General features: G+C 43.6%; 1 pseudogene; it reads right to left on the reverse strand.

Annotated features, from left to right (window-relative positions):
- Positions 1 to 469: 469 nt before the first annotated feature.
- LOC129469673 (cAMP-dependent protein kinase catalytic subunit PRKX-like) lies at positions 470 to 14,006 on the reverse strand (annotated as a pseudogene).
- Between the last annotated feature and the right edge of the window lies 1 nt (position 14,007).

Genomic DNA, 14,007 nt, shown 5'->3' on the forward strand with positions numbered 1-14,007 from the left:
AAAGCCACAGTCAGCAATACCCGCAAACATTCTGTATACAAACAACTAGCTAGGTTTACAGTTCAAATGACTATAAAGTAAATTGTTTCTGTTTCCAAGAATTAAGCAACCACGGAATTTTTTTAAATGTTCCGATTCGTAATGTTCAAACCTATGTGGTCCACTTATCTTTTAAGCGTTTTGCGAGATGCATCAGCACCACGTATAATATGATTCACCAGCCACAAGAGAACCAGTCATGCCTGAGATTTCTACAAAATTTTACAATGGTTAAAAATGTCTCCACTGGGGCGTTTGTGTTGGTTTTCCTGAAAGGCGTGGGATGGTCGTGCAGCCGATTCTCATAACGTTGGGATTGCTTTCTCTCTCTCTCTCTCTCTCTCTCTCTCTCAGCAGGGTTTCTTCTGCTTGGCGCCACTTTTCTTTTCTTTTTAATTCCCAGGTCCACGAACAATTTTTAGAGCTTCCAGATGTGAGCTCCTGTCCTCAGAAATTCTTGAAGATTTCTAAATCCTTCTGCGGCACGGGCGCGGCTGTGTCCCAGTCATTCTCAGGGTAAGTTTCGAATTTGGAAGTGTCGCCGTCGCCAGCTATCTTGGGCACAATGGGAGGCTTCAGTTTTCTCTGCGGAACAGCTTCCCAGGCCACGGAGCAGAACCACCGATGACGTTTCACATCATTCGCCCCGTTCTTCATGTTTCATAATCGCCTTGTTCTGTCAACCACGAGCAGTTTCTTAATGAGATCTTTTACATGGAAATCCAAATGTCTGGGGAAATCTATTTTGCCTGCAAGAATCTGATAAATGCCAAACGGGTTATCATCAAAAAACGGGGGAAACCCTGAGAGCATCTCGAATATCAGGATGCCGAGGGCCCACCAGTCCACGGCCCTTCCGCGGCCCTTGCTCTGAATGACTTCGGGAGCCAGGTACTCAGGTGTTCCGCAGAGGGTCCAAGTCCTGTCTACCAGCTTCTTGGCGAACCCAAAGTCCGTAAGCTTGATGTGGCCATCCCTATCCAGCAGGATGTTCTCTGGCTTCAAGTCCCTGTAGACAATCTCTTTGTAGTGCAGGTGCTCGATCGCACAGATGATCTCTGCAGAGTAGAAGAGCCCCGTGGTGCTGGAGAAGCGCCCCCGGTTGCGCAGGTAGCTGAAGAGCTCGCCGCCCGGCACGTACTCCATGAGCATGCAGAGGAAGCGCTCGTCATGCCGCGTCCAGAACAGCCTGATGAGGAACGGGTGGCTGACTTCCTTCAGGACAGACTTCTTACTGTGCACGTGCTGCTCCTGCTTCAGGCAGATGACATCAGGAATGCTCATCACCTTGAGGGCGAAGAAATGCTTGGCTGTCTTCTCCTTCACCAGGCGCACCCGCCCGAACGTCCCAGTGCCCACGGTGGCCAGCGTGTCAAAGTCCTGCAGGCTGTACGCAGGCGGCTCCGGCGACCGCGCCTCGGGGTTGGGGCAGAGCGCGGGCGCCCCGTCGGGGGTCTCCTCCGCCACCTTGCGGGAGCCGCTCTCCGCCGCGGCCGCCTGGGCCAGCCCGGGCGCCTCCATGGGGACCCACTCAGGTACGGGGCACTGGGCCAGGCCGGGGTGCTCGGGGAGCCGGGCTTCCCGGGACGCAGCCTCGGAGGGCGGCGCGGCGGCGGCATCAACAGAGGCTCCCCATGCGCGCCCTCGCCTCCTGGTGCGCGGCCCCGCGCGGGTGACTGAGCGACGGGGACAATGGCTGGGCGGCGCTCACGGCACAAGCAGCAACGGCCCCGGGTGGGAGCAGCCGCCGGCCTCGGGGGGCGGGCACCGAGTGCGGGACGGCTGCGGGGAAGGCGGGGGCCGCGGCCCGGGCTGGGGGCGGCGAGGCGGGGGCCCTGCGCATTCCCAGTCTCGCGCCCGCCGCCTCCTTCAGCTCCTGTTATAAACTTTTCTTAACCTAAATTAAAAAACTAACTTTTAACCTAATTATGAACAGATATTGAACGTTATCAATGATTTCTATTGAGTTAGTTATTTGGGTTTACTTTTCCTTTAGAATCCATTAATGTAGCAAATTTCATATCTAGATTTTCTGATGTTAAAATCAACTTGATCACGATATAGGTTAAATTCAATTGGCTGACCGGGTGCAGTGGCTCACGCCTATAATCCCGCACTTTGGGAGGCCGAGGCAGGTGGATCACCTGAGGTCAGGAGTTCAAGACCAGCCTGTCTAACGTGGTAAAACCCCGTCTCTACTAAAAATACAAAAATTAGCTGGGAATAGTGGCCGGCGCCTGTAATACTAGCTACTCGGAAGGCTGAGGCAGGAGAATTGCTTGAATCCGGGAAGCAGAGGTTGCAGTGAGTCGAGATCATGCCATTGCACTCCAGCCTGGGTGACAGAGTGAGACTCCGCCTCAAAAAAAGAAAAAGAAAAAAAAAATTCAGTTGGCTGGCCGGGCGCAGTGGCTTACACATGTAATCCCAGCACTTTGGGAGGCCAAGGCAGGCGGATCACAAAATCAGGAGATCAAGACCATCCTGGCTAACACAGTGAAACCCCGTCTCTACTAAAAATAATAAATAAATACATACATACATGCATACATACATACATACATACATACATACATAAAATTAGCTGGGCACGGTGGCAGGCGCCTGTAGTCCCAGCTATTCTGGAGGCTGAGGCAGGAGAATGGCATGAACCTGGGAGGCGGAGCTTGCAGTGAGTGGAGATCGCGGCACTGCACTCCAGCCTGGGCGACAGTATGAGACTCCATTTCAAAAAAAAAAAAAAAAAAAGAGGCCGGGCCCGGTGGCTCACGCCTGTAATCCTAGCACTTTGGGAGGCCGAGGCAGGCGGATCACGAGGTCAGGAGATTGAGACCATCCTGGCTAACACGGTGAAACCCCGTCTCTACTAAAAATACAAAGCATTAGCTGGGCGAGGTGGCGGGCACCTGTAGTCCCAGCTACTCGGGAGGCTGAGGCAGGAGAATGGCGTGAACCCGGGGAGTGGAGTCTGCAGTGAGCCGAGAGACTCCGTCTCAAAAAAAAGAAAAAATCAGTTGTCAGTTGGCTAATATTTTATTTAGGTTTTGTACTTATGTCCATAAGTAAAATTGGCTTATAATTTTCATTTTTATTCCTTGTATATCCTCATCCATTTTAAGAACCAAGTTTACATTAAATTACTAAAATAAATCTGGCCGCTTTATCTCTTTTTATTCCTCTGAGTTGTTTTAGAACACCTTTTATATAAGATAGAGAAGATTGGTTCATTGAAAGTTTGGTAGAATTTGGAGTGTGGCCCCACATTTTAATTTCTTTTATGGTAATTGAGCTATTGAAGTTTCCAATTTCATTTTGTACCTTTTTATTTATTTCATATTTTCCTAAATTTATCTACTTCATCTATGCTTTCAAATGTATTGGTGGTTAATAATGTCCATTGTGCCTCTCTTTCTGTTTATTCAGTCTGCAGTTGTATAACTTCGTCTGCTCTCTTAAATTCATCATTCTCATTTGAAGTTTATGTATCTTATTAATCTATTCATTAAACCAGCTTTTGTCTTTGTTTGTTTGTTTGAAGATGGAGTCTCGCTCTGAAGATGGAGTCTTGCTCTGTCATCCAGGCTTGAGTGCAGTGGTGTGATCTCAGCTCACTGCAACCTCTGCCTCCCAGATCCAAGCAATTCTCCTGCCTCAGCCTTCCGTGTAGCTGGCATTACAGGCATGTGCCACCATGCCTACCTGGCTAATTTTTGTATTTTTAGTAGAGATGGGGTTTCGCCATGTTGGTCAGGCTGGTCTTGAACTCCTGACCTGAGATGATCCACCTGCCTCGGCCTCCCAAAGTGCTGGGATTACAGGTGTGAGACACCACGCCCAGCCCAGCTTTTCGTTTCAATAATCTTTTTATTGGTTTTTGTGTACACGACTTCCTTGATTTTTGAGCATTTATTATTTCTGTATTTCGTATTCCTTTGGCTTAACCTGCTCCTTGAATAAACTTCTTAGCTCACTTCTTTCCAATTTTTCTTAAATGTATTTAAATTATAAATTTTTCTAAATACTCTTCTAGACGTACTCTAACATTTTTGAATAACTTGCGATTCAGGTTTAGTAACTTCTTACACTATTTTCTCTTTAACCCCAAATTTACTTAGTATTGTGGGATTTTCTTTGTTTTTAATATTCAGAAAAAATTTTTAGCTCTTTTCTTTTTTATTTCTAATTTTATTGCATATCTTCAAAGAGCAATAGATCTGTGCTGTCCAAAATGGCAGCCTATATAGCCATATGTGTGTACCAAGCACTTGAAGTGTGCCTAGTCTGAATTGAGAAGCGTTGTAAGTGTAAAATACCTCCAAATTATAAAGACAGTGCAAACAACATAAAGTATCTTATTGATAAGTTTGATATTGATTGCAAGCTAAAATAAAATATATTGGATATGTTGGGTTAAACAAATATGTTTATGTAATTAATTTCACCTCTTTTAAAAAGTTTTTAAAATAGAGCGACTAGGCCAGGTGCGGTGGCTTACGCCTGTAATCCTAGCACTTTAGGAGGCCAAGGCGGGAGGATCACAAGGTCAGGAGATTGAGACCATCCTGGCTAACACAGTGAAACCTCGTCTCTACTAAAAAATAGAAAAAATTAGCCGGGTGTGGTGATGGGCGCCTGTAGTCCCAGCTACTCGGGAGGCTGATGCAGGAGAATGGCATGAACCCGGGAGATGGAGCTTGCAGTGAGCCGAGATTGCGCCACTGCACTCCAGCCTGGGCGACAGAGCGAGACTCCATCTCAAAAAAAAAAAAAAAAAATAGAGCGACTAAAAATTGAAATTACATATGTGGCTTACATTATATTTCTCTCTATATATAGTGGTATTGATGTATATGAATTATTTTAAATCTCACTGAAGAATCATCTGTATTTTAGCATATGGTCAACTTTCCTGAATAATGCACGTGTGCTAGAAAAGAATGCATATTCTCTGTTTGTTGCATGTAAAGTTGTATGTAGACCTATTATCTTGAGATTCATAATCCTGTTATTGAAACTCCTAAAGCTCTCCTTCCTTTTGTCTTCTTGATATATTGGTTTTTCAGAGGATTATGTAAAATTTTCCTACTACAGTTATTGATTTTTCTTTCAGTCATTATACCTTCTTGATCTCACATTCCTTTTATAAGTTTATAATGTGTCCAGACAAGGTGTTGTAGATTTATTTTTCCTTGTTCCTTCCTGCTGATTACTATGAACACTAGAAATAACAAACAAGAACTCTGACAGGTAGATAAAGGAAATTGGACTGGGTAGAGAGGGACCCCAGGACTGGAGGCACATCATGTTAGTGGGGCATCTCATAACCCCAAGCCTCGCAATAGAAGATGGCCCACGTAGACTTATTCCTCCCCTTGTGGAACAAGGGCCCCACTAACAACACCAGGTAAGCCTAGAGGGATTGACTGGAAACCCCACTAACCATAAGCAGCTAGAGGGGATTCCATCAGGCCTGAGACTCTCCTCTCCCATCTAGAGCAACAGGTGGAAGGGCAGCACCATCACAGGGGACCTGCCACAGCAATCACAAGCCCAATCAGACCTGGGAATTCCCATTCTCCCACCCCAAACACACACACACGCTCACACACACACACACACACACACACACACCCCTAGAGACACCAGGTGGTTGGTTAGTACAGGCAGGTGGAAATCCCACCATATAGAGATAGAGGACTCCACACAGGAAGCACTCTACTTCCATGTAGACTGGAGAATCCCTTTCCTCACCTTGGCCCAGACTGGGCAACCTCTTTCCACTCATTCAGGCAACATCAGCAGGGATCAGTAGATAACCCAGAGCAGACCAAAGTAGTGCCACAAAGGCTCTGAACACTAAATAGTCACTGGAAGCACAGCCCACCACAAAAAGTAGACCAAGGCCTGTATACTATATACTAAACCTAAATAAATCTTCTAAAAAATGAAAGATTTAAATAGAACCCAAAGTCTCTTACTATCCAGAAATCAATCCAAAAGTACCCATCATCCCAAGAAATAGAAAGATCACAGCTTGAAAAACAAAAGACAATCAACTAATGCTTATACTGAGAAGAATCAGATTCTGGAATCATCTTATCAGGATTTAAAGCAGCCATCATAAAAAACAGTTTCAATAAGAAATTACAAATTTTCTTGCCGGGCGCGGTGGCTCACGCTTGTAATCCCAGCACTTTGGGAGGCCGAAGCGGGCAGATCACGAGGTCAGGAGATCGAGACCACGGTGAAACCCCGTCTCTACTAAAAATACAAAAAAAAAATTAGCCGGGCATGGTGGCGGGCGCCTGTAGTCCCAGCTACTCGGAGAGGCTGAGGCAGGAGAATGGCGTGAACCCAGGAGGCGGAGCTTGCAGTGAGCCGAGATTGCGCCACTGCACTCCAGTCTGGGCGACAGAGCGAGACTCCGTCTCAAAAAAAAAAAAAAAAAAGAAATTACAAATTTTCTTAAAACAGATGAAAAAATAAAAAATCTTAGCAAAGAAATACGCTATAAAAAACCAAAATAAAATTATGAAATTAAAAATATACAATTACTAAAATATTTAAAACTCACTGGATGGGCTTGATAGTAGAGTGGAGATGACAAATAATAGAACCAGGGAACTTGAGGAGAGATTACTATAATTTACTCAATCTGAACAACAAAAAGAAAATGGACTAAAAATAAATGAACACAGCCTCTGGACCTTTCTTTGGAACAATGACAAAAGATCCAGCAATCTTAACATTAGAGTCCCAGGAGAGAAAAAAAGAGTAGGACTGAGAATATTTAAAGAAATAGCAGAAAATAATTTCCCAAATCTGGTTTATGCTCCAAATTATGAAAGACATATACTTACAGATTCAAGAAGCTGAACGAACCCCAAATAAAGTCAAATAAATTCCTACCAAGATACATCATAATTAAAATGCTACAAACTAAAGATAAAAAAATTATTAACAGCAGCAGACAGAAATGTTTCCATTACATCCAGGGGAACACCAATTTGATGACACCAGGTTTCATGTTTGAAATCATGAAGGCCAGAAACAAATAACACATTCTTCAAGTGCTGTCAACTTGAAGAAAAAAAGAAAAGGAACTGCAAACTGTGAATTGAATCCAGTGAAATTATCCTTCAGGAATGAAGAGGAAATCCAATCATTCTCAAGTGTATGTAAACTACAAGAATTTGTTGGTATCAGATTTAGCCTTAAGGAATGGCTAAAGGAAATTCTCTAAACAAAAAGAATATAATAAATGAAAGTATCATGGAGTATCGGGAAGCAAGGAAGGAACAATAGAAAAAGTAAAAATATGGTCAAATACAATAGGTCATACCTCTTCTCGAATTTTACAAAATAATGTCCATTTTTTGTCCATTATAATGTTTTTTTAATCTTGAGTTTAATTTTTATTTTTTTTTGAGATGGAGTCTCGCTCTGTTGCCTAGGCTAGAGTGCAGTGGTGCAATCTCAGCTCACTGCAACCTCCGCCTCCCAGGTTCAAGCAATTCTCCTGCCTCAGCCTCCCAAGTAGTGGGGACTACAGGCACCCACCACCACGCCCAGCTAATTTTTGTATTTTTAGTAGAGACAGGGGTTTCACTATGTTGACCAGGCTGATCTCAAACTCCTGACCTTTTGATCCTCCCATCTCAGCCTCTCAAAGTGCTGGGATTACAGGTGTGAGCCACTGCACCCAGCCAAATTTAATTTTATTAATAATAACATTGTTATCTGGCTATTTTTTGTTCATATTAGCCTGGTTTATGTTTTGTAATAACTTGGATTTTAATATTTTTGTTTTGCTTGAATTCCAATGTATGTTTTGTAAAAAAACATATTGCTGCATTTTGTTTTTTTTACTTATTGGTTTTTTTGTCTTTTTTTTGAGACAGAGTCTCGCTCTGTCACCAGGCTGGAGTGCAGGGGCACCATCTCAGCTCACTGCAACCTCCACCTCCCGGGTTCAAGTGATTCTCCTGCCTCAGCCTCCTGAGTAGCTGGGACTACAGGCGCCCACCACCATGCCTGGCTAATTTTTGTATTTTTAGTAGATACAGGGTTTCACCATGTTGGCCAGGATGGTCTTGATCTCTTGATCTTGTGATCCACCCTCCTCGGCCTCCCGAAGTGCTGGGATTACAGGCGTGAGCCACTGTGTCTGGCCCTACTTACTAGTTTTTAATCCAAATGGAGATTTTCAGCCTTTTGATAGATAAGTTTGACACATTTACATTTATTGTGATAAATTATATAATAGGTCTTATATTGTGTTTTCTTTTCTTTTTTTGAGACAGGGTTGTGTTTTCTCTTTTCCATACTTTCTGTTTCTTTTATTCCTCTTCTCTCAGTTTCCATGGAATAATCACTTCTTTTCTTTTTTCTTTTTTTTTTTTTTTTTTTGAGATGGAGTTTTGCTCTTGTTGCCCAGGCCGGAGTGCAATGGTGCAATCTCGGCTCACTGCAACCTCTGCCTCCCAGGTTCAAGTGATTTTCCTGTCTCAGCCTTCCAAGTAGCTGGGATTACAGGCATGCACCACCATGCCTGGCTAGTTTTGTATTTTTAGTAGAGACGGAGTTTCTGCATGTTGATCAGGCTGGTCTCAAACTCCCAACCTCAGGTAATACACCCGCCTTGGCCTCCCAAAGTGCTGGGATTACAGGCGTGAGCCACTGCACCCGGCCAGTCACTTCTTTTCTTATGCTTTGAATATTATACATCATATTTTTATTCTCCTGGTGCTTGTACCTAACTTATTAAAACCCACACCTATGTTTCTTCCCAACCTCCCATCTATTTTTTATGGTTGTGAATGTGTATTCTTTTATGCTGATCAGCCCAGGATACTATATACAGCAAAACTATTTTTCTTTCTTTCTTTTTTTTTTGAGACAGAGTCTCACTGTGTCGGCCAGGATGGAGTGCAGTGGCATGACCTCGGCTCACTGCAGCCTCTGCCTCCCGGGCTCAAGCAATTCTCCTGCCTCAGCCTCCCGAGTAGCTGGGATTACAGGTGTGTGCTACCACTCCCAGCTAATTTTTGTATTTTTAGCAGAGACGGGGTTTTACCATGCTGGCCAGGCTGGTCTCGAACTCCTGACTTCAGCTAATCTGCCTACCTCGGCCTCCCAAAGTACTGGGATTACTGGCGTAAGCCACCACACCCAGCCTTTTTTTTTCTTTTGAGACGGAGTCTCGCTCTGTCTCCCAGGCTGGAGTGCAGTGGCATGATCTTGGCTCTCTGCAGCCTCCCACTCCCAGGTTCAAGTGATTCTCCTGCCTCAGGCTCCCGAGTAGCTGGGATTACAGGTGCCTGCCACTATGCCCAGATAGTATTTTTTGTTCTGTTTTTTTGTTTGCTTATTATCATTATTATTATTTTGATATGGAGTCTGACTCTGTCACCCAGGCTGGAGTGCAGTGGCGCAATCTGGGCTCACGGCAACCTCCACCTCCCAGTTTCAAGCAATTCTCCTGCCTCAGCCTCCCGAGTAGCTGGGATTACAGGCATGTGCCACCATGCCTGGCTAATTTTTGTATTTTTAGTAGAGACAGGGTTTTGCCATGTTGGTCAGGCTGGTCTTAAACTCCTGACCTTAGGTGATCCACCCACCTCAGCCTCCCAAAGTGCTGGGATTATGTGAGCCACTGCACCTGGCCAATGTTTTTTGTTTTTGTTTGTTTATTTGTTTGTTTGCTTTGTATTTTTAGTAGAGATGGGGTTTCACCATATTGGCCAGGCTGGTCTTGAACTCGTGACCTCAAGTGATCCACCCACCTTAACCTCCCAAAATGCTGGGATTATAGGTATGAGCCACCACACCCGGCCTAAAAACTAAAAATAGAACTACCATATGATTCAGCAATCCCATGACTGAGCGTTTATCCAAAGGAAAGGAAATTGGTGTATCACAGGGATACATGCACTTCCATGTTTATTGCAGCCATATTCACAATTGCAACTTAAGTGTCCATCAATGGATGAATGGATAAAGAAAATGTGGTATATATACATAATGCAACACTATTTGGCCATAATAAAAAATGAAATACTATCATTTGCAGCAAGATGGATGTAACTGAAGATCATCATGTTAAGTGAAATAAACCAGGCATAAAAAGACAAGTACTACATGTTCTCAGCCATATGTGGTAGCCAATACAGTTCATCTTATGGAGGTAGAGAATAGAGTGATGATTGCCAGAGGCTGGGAAGGATGTGGAGGGTGATGAAAAGGAGTTGGTTAACAGGTACAAACACACAGTTAGATGGAAGGAATAAGTTAGAATCTTTAATAACACAGTTAACAACAATATATTGTACATTTCAAAATCACTAGAAAAGAACATTTCAAATTTCCCCAACACAAAGAAATGATAAATGTTGAAGGTGATGGATATCCCAAATGCCCTGACTTGATTATTACATGTATTATGCATGTATCAAAATATCACATGTACCCCATAAATACGTACAAACATTATTTACCAATATTACATTTTCTTCTTGTAATCAGTCCTGCTATTGACAAATCAGATTTATTTATTTAATTATTATTTGTTGAAAAGCCACAAAATGCCAGGCACTGTTTTTTTTTCACATTGATACTTTTTTTTCTTCTCAACAATCAAAATACAAAGTTAAACACAATCGAGCCATTGTTTTGGTTATGCATAATGTGTATGCCTCCAAAAACAGAAGAAAAATAGGAAGAAGTACCCTCACTAAAGGTTCCCTGACAAGTCTTCTGGCAGATCCAGTGAAGGGAGACTCAGGAAAAATCACACTTAGAAAGCTGCCCAGTGAGGTATTTATGCAAAAAGAGTGGTTCTGGAATTAAGAACACACTTTTATATTTCTGTATTTCTCAAAGAGATCAGAAAAGTAAATCACACACATTGAATTTTATTATTTTCTAAAAGAGGCCTCTGCCCTTTTAGAAAAATGAAATGAGGGGAGACAGCCCATGGTGGGGGTTTTCATTGGAAGAAGTCCTTGGCCAGAAACCGTCCTGAATGTTTAACTTCTGCCTTTCAGGAGAGAGGTCTGAATTTTATCATCTGGGGGGTGGGATGAAGGTTGGGGACTGAGCTGGAGGTCTTTAGGCTTGGTCAGGTGACAACACAAACCAAGGTGTTGCTCAGGCTCCATAGTTGTGAATGGCTTTTATGGTGTCAGATGTTTGGGGAGACAGAGGACACAGAGCACTGCAAAGATACTTTATTCCCATCTACACCCTGAACGAATATGCTGGAAGTATTCAGCTTCAGGTCATGAATTTGACCTGCTGTAGAGGTGTAGGTTTTTTTTTTTTGAGATAGGGTCTCACTCTGTCCCCAGGCTGGAGTGCAGTGGCGCGATCGTAGCTCACTGCAAGCTCTGCCTCCCGGGTTCACGCCATTCTCCTGCCTCAGCCTCCCGAGTAGCTGGGACTACAGGCGCCCGCCACCACGCCCAGCTAATTTTTTGTATTTTTAGTAGAGACGGAGTTTCACCATGTTAGCTAGGATGGTCTCGTTCTCCTGACCTTGTGATCTGCCCGCCTCGGCCTCCCAAAGTGCTGGAATTACAGGCGTGAGCCACTGCGCCCGGCCAAGGTATAGGTTTTTTCAGGTTCTCTCATCAGCAACCCAACGGAAGGTAAGTGTGGGGAATGCACCAGTTAGTTCCCACTGTCTGGGCTGATGGAGATCTGACACTACCTGGTACTATTCCAGGCACTGTTTTTAACACTGAGGATTTTTTTTTTAATTGTGATTGTTTTCTTTTGTAGGTGATCTATGTTTTGTTTCTGGAAGGCTTTAGAATTTCTCCGTTAGATTTCACTGTAATATGTGGTGTCTTTTCATAATTTTGTTTGACTCTCTATGAATACTTTTGATATGAAGTCTTTAATTTTTTCATTTTTCCATAATTCTTGATTATTTCTTAAAATAGTTCCTCCTCTCTGTTTTTCTCTCCTTCTGGATTCTCATAAAATCTAGTCAGCCTCCATACTGCTTAACATTTCTTTCATATTTTTCAACTTTTCCTCCCTTCCTGATATCTTCTGGAAGTGTAGTGTTCCCTAGCCTGATATTGTAGCCTCACTAGAATATTCTAGATATTCACTTTTCAATTTTACACATTCTGCTATCCAATATAGTATTAACCATCATATTTTGACACACAGTGTTGTTGTTTTTATTTTTATGACAAGTTCTTGCTTGATATTTCCTGTATCCTCCTTTATCATTCTTAGGATAGCTTTTTAAAAGTACATGTACAGGCCACACACCTCCTAGGACCCACTGTGCCATTTGTCTTCCTGTGGGTTTCAAATCAACTTTTCAATAGTTGCTCAATCCAACAATTTTCCCTCTTCCAGACAATCCCCAGATTGGATTTTGACAAAGAAGATCCTCTTTTATGTTAGAAAGTGGAATTAAATTTTCCTTCGTAACAATATGACCACATACTTAGTGGTCCAAAATAGCACACGTTTATTCTCTCATAGTTTCTACAGGTGAGAGTCTGAGCACAGCTTAAGTGAGTCCTTTGCAGCCAGCTATCAAGATCTCAGGCAAGACAGGGTTCTCATGGGAAGACTCTACAAAGAATGATTCACTTCCAAGCACACAGAGCTGTCCAAAGGGTTCAGCTCCTTGCAGGTTGTGGGACCAAGGGCCTTCGGTTCTTGCAGGCTATTGGCTGGAGGCCATCCTCAGTTCCTTGTCATATGGGCCTCCCCAACATCACCACCGCTTCATCAAAGCCAGCAAGAGAGGAGTCTCCTAGCAAGACACACGTTAGACTTTTATGTCACCTTTATTGTACTGTATTGGTTATAAGCAAGTCCCAGTCCATACACAAGAGGGGATTGCACAAAGGTGTAACTACCAGGTGGCTGAGATAACGGGAGTTACAGATCCCTTCTGGGAGCTGGAAATCATCTTTCCTTGAAGTTTCTAAAAGCCACTGAACGGTTTGAAGCAGTAAAGTAATAGCATATTCTTGTTTTAGAATGAGCACTAGCCAGAAAGTGTCGAGAACAGATTGGTGGTAGAGAAAACCTTAGTTAAGGAATCCAGTTATTAGGCTGCAATGGCAATCCTAGTGAAATGGTGGTGGCCCCAACTAAGGTAATGCTACTGGGAATAGAGAAAGATGGAAACAATGGAGTTAAGATATAATGAATAGGACTTGGTTGTAAATAGATGGTGAGATTAAAGAGTTAAGAATATTCAGGCTCTGGTTTGTGCAAATGAGTGAGTGGGCAGTAATGTCATTCACTGAGAAAAGGAGGGCAGTCTAGACACGAAGCTGGAGGTGGATGGGTTAGTCCCCTAACAGAATTGGAGAGACTGAATAACGCTCCCTTGAAAGAACCACCTTTTATGATACATTTAAACTAATGTTTATGTCTGCAAAGAACCCGTTGCTTAAATTTGTTAAAACAGGTTCAATCTTTTCAACTCATTTTAAATACATGAATTTTTAGGATTACAAGTAGTCTGTGGATACAGGAACATCCGACTGAGTGTACAAAGAGGGACCTGCTCTTCCTAAAAACATCCTTCGTATGTTTTGAAAGCAAAAGGATGAGTTCTGGGAGCACAAAATACGGATAAAAGCTATTTATTTTAACGTATTTTACACCGGAGTAATTTGGGTTGAACTTAGCAGCCCTAAGCACTGTGCCGCAGGAACTTGTGCAGACAAAGAGCGCGGACGGACCCTGACTCCGGTCCGCGTCTCCGCTGCTCCCTCCCTCCCTTGCCCCGAGGATTAGACACAGGAGATGCTGCCTCATACTCTCCCGAGACGGACGGAGCTCTTCGATCCTCCGATTCTCCCAGCCACACCACGGGTGTTCCCACCTGCGGAGAACCGGAGTCTGGCGATGCCAAGGGTCTTCTGGGAATTGTAGTTCCGGGCGGGATGAGGGCGGCACGCCTGGCTCCGCTCCTTCTTACGCATG

This window comes from Symphalangus syndactylus, chromosome 20 (assembly GCF_028878055.3).
Source record: "Symphalangus syndactylus isolate Jambi chromosome 20, NHGRI_mSymSyn1-v2.1_pri, whole genome shotgun sequence".
NCBI lineage: Eukaryota > Metazoa > Chordata > Mammalia > Primates > Hylobatidae > Symphalangus > Symphalangus syndactylus.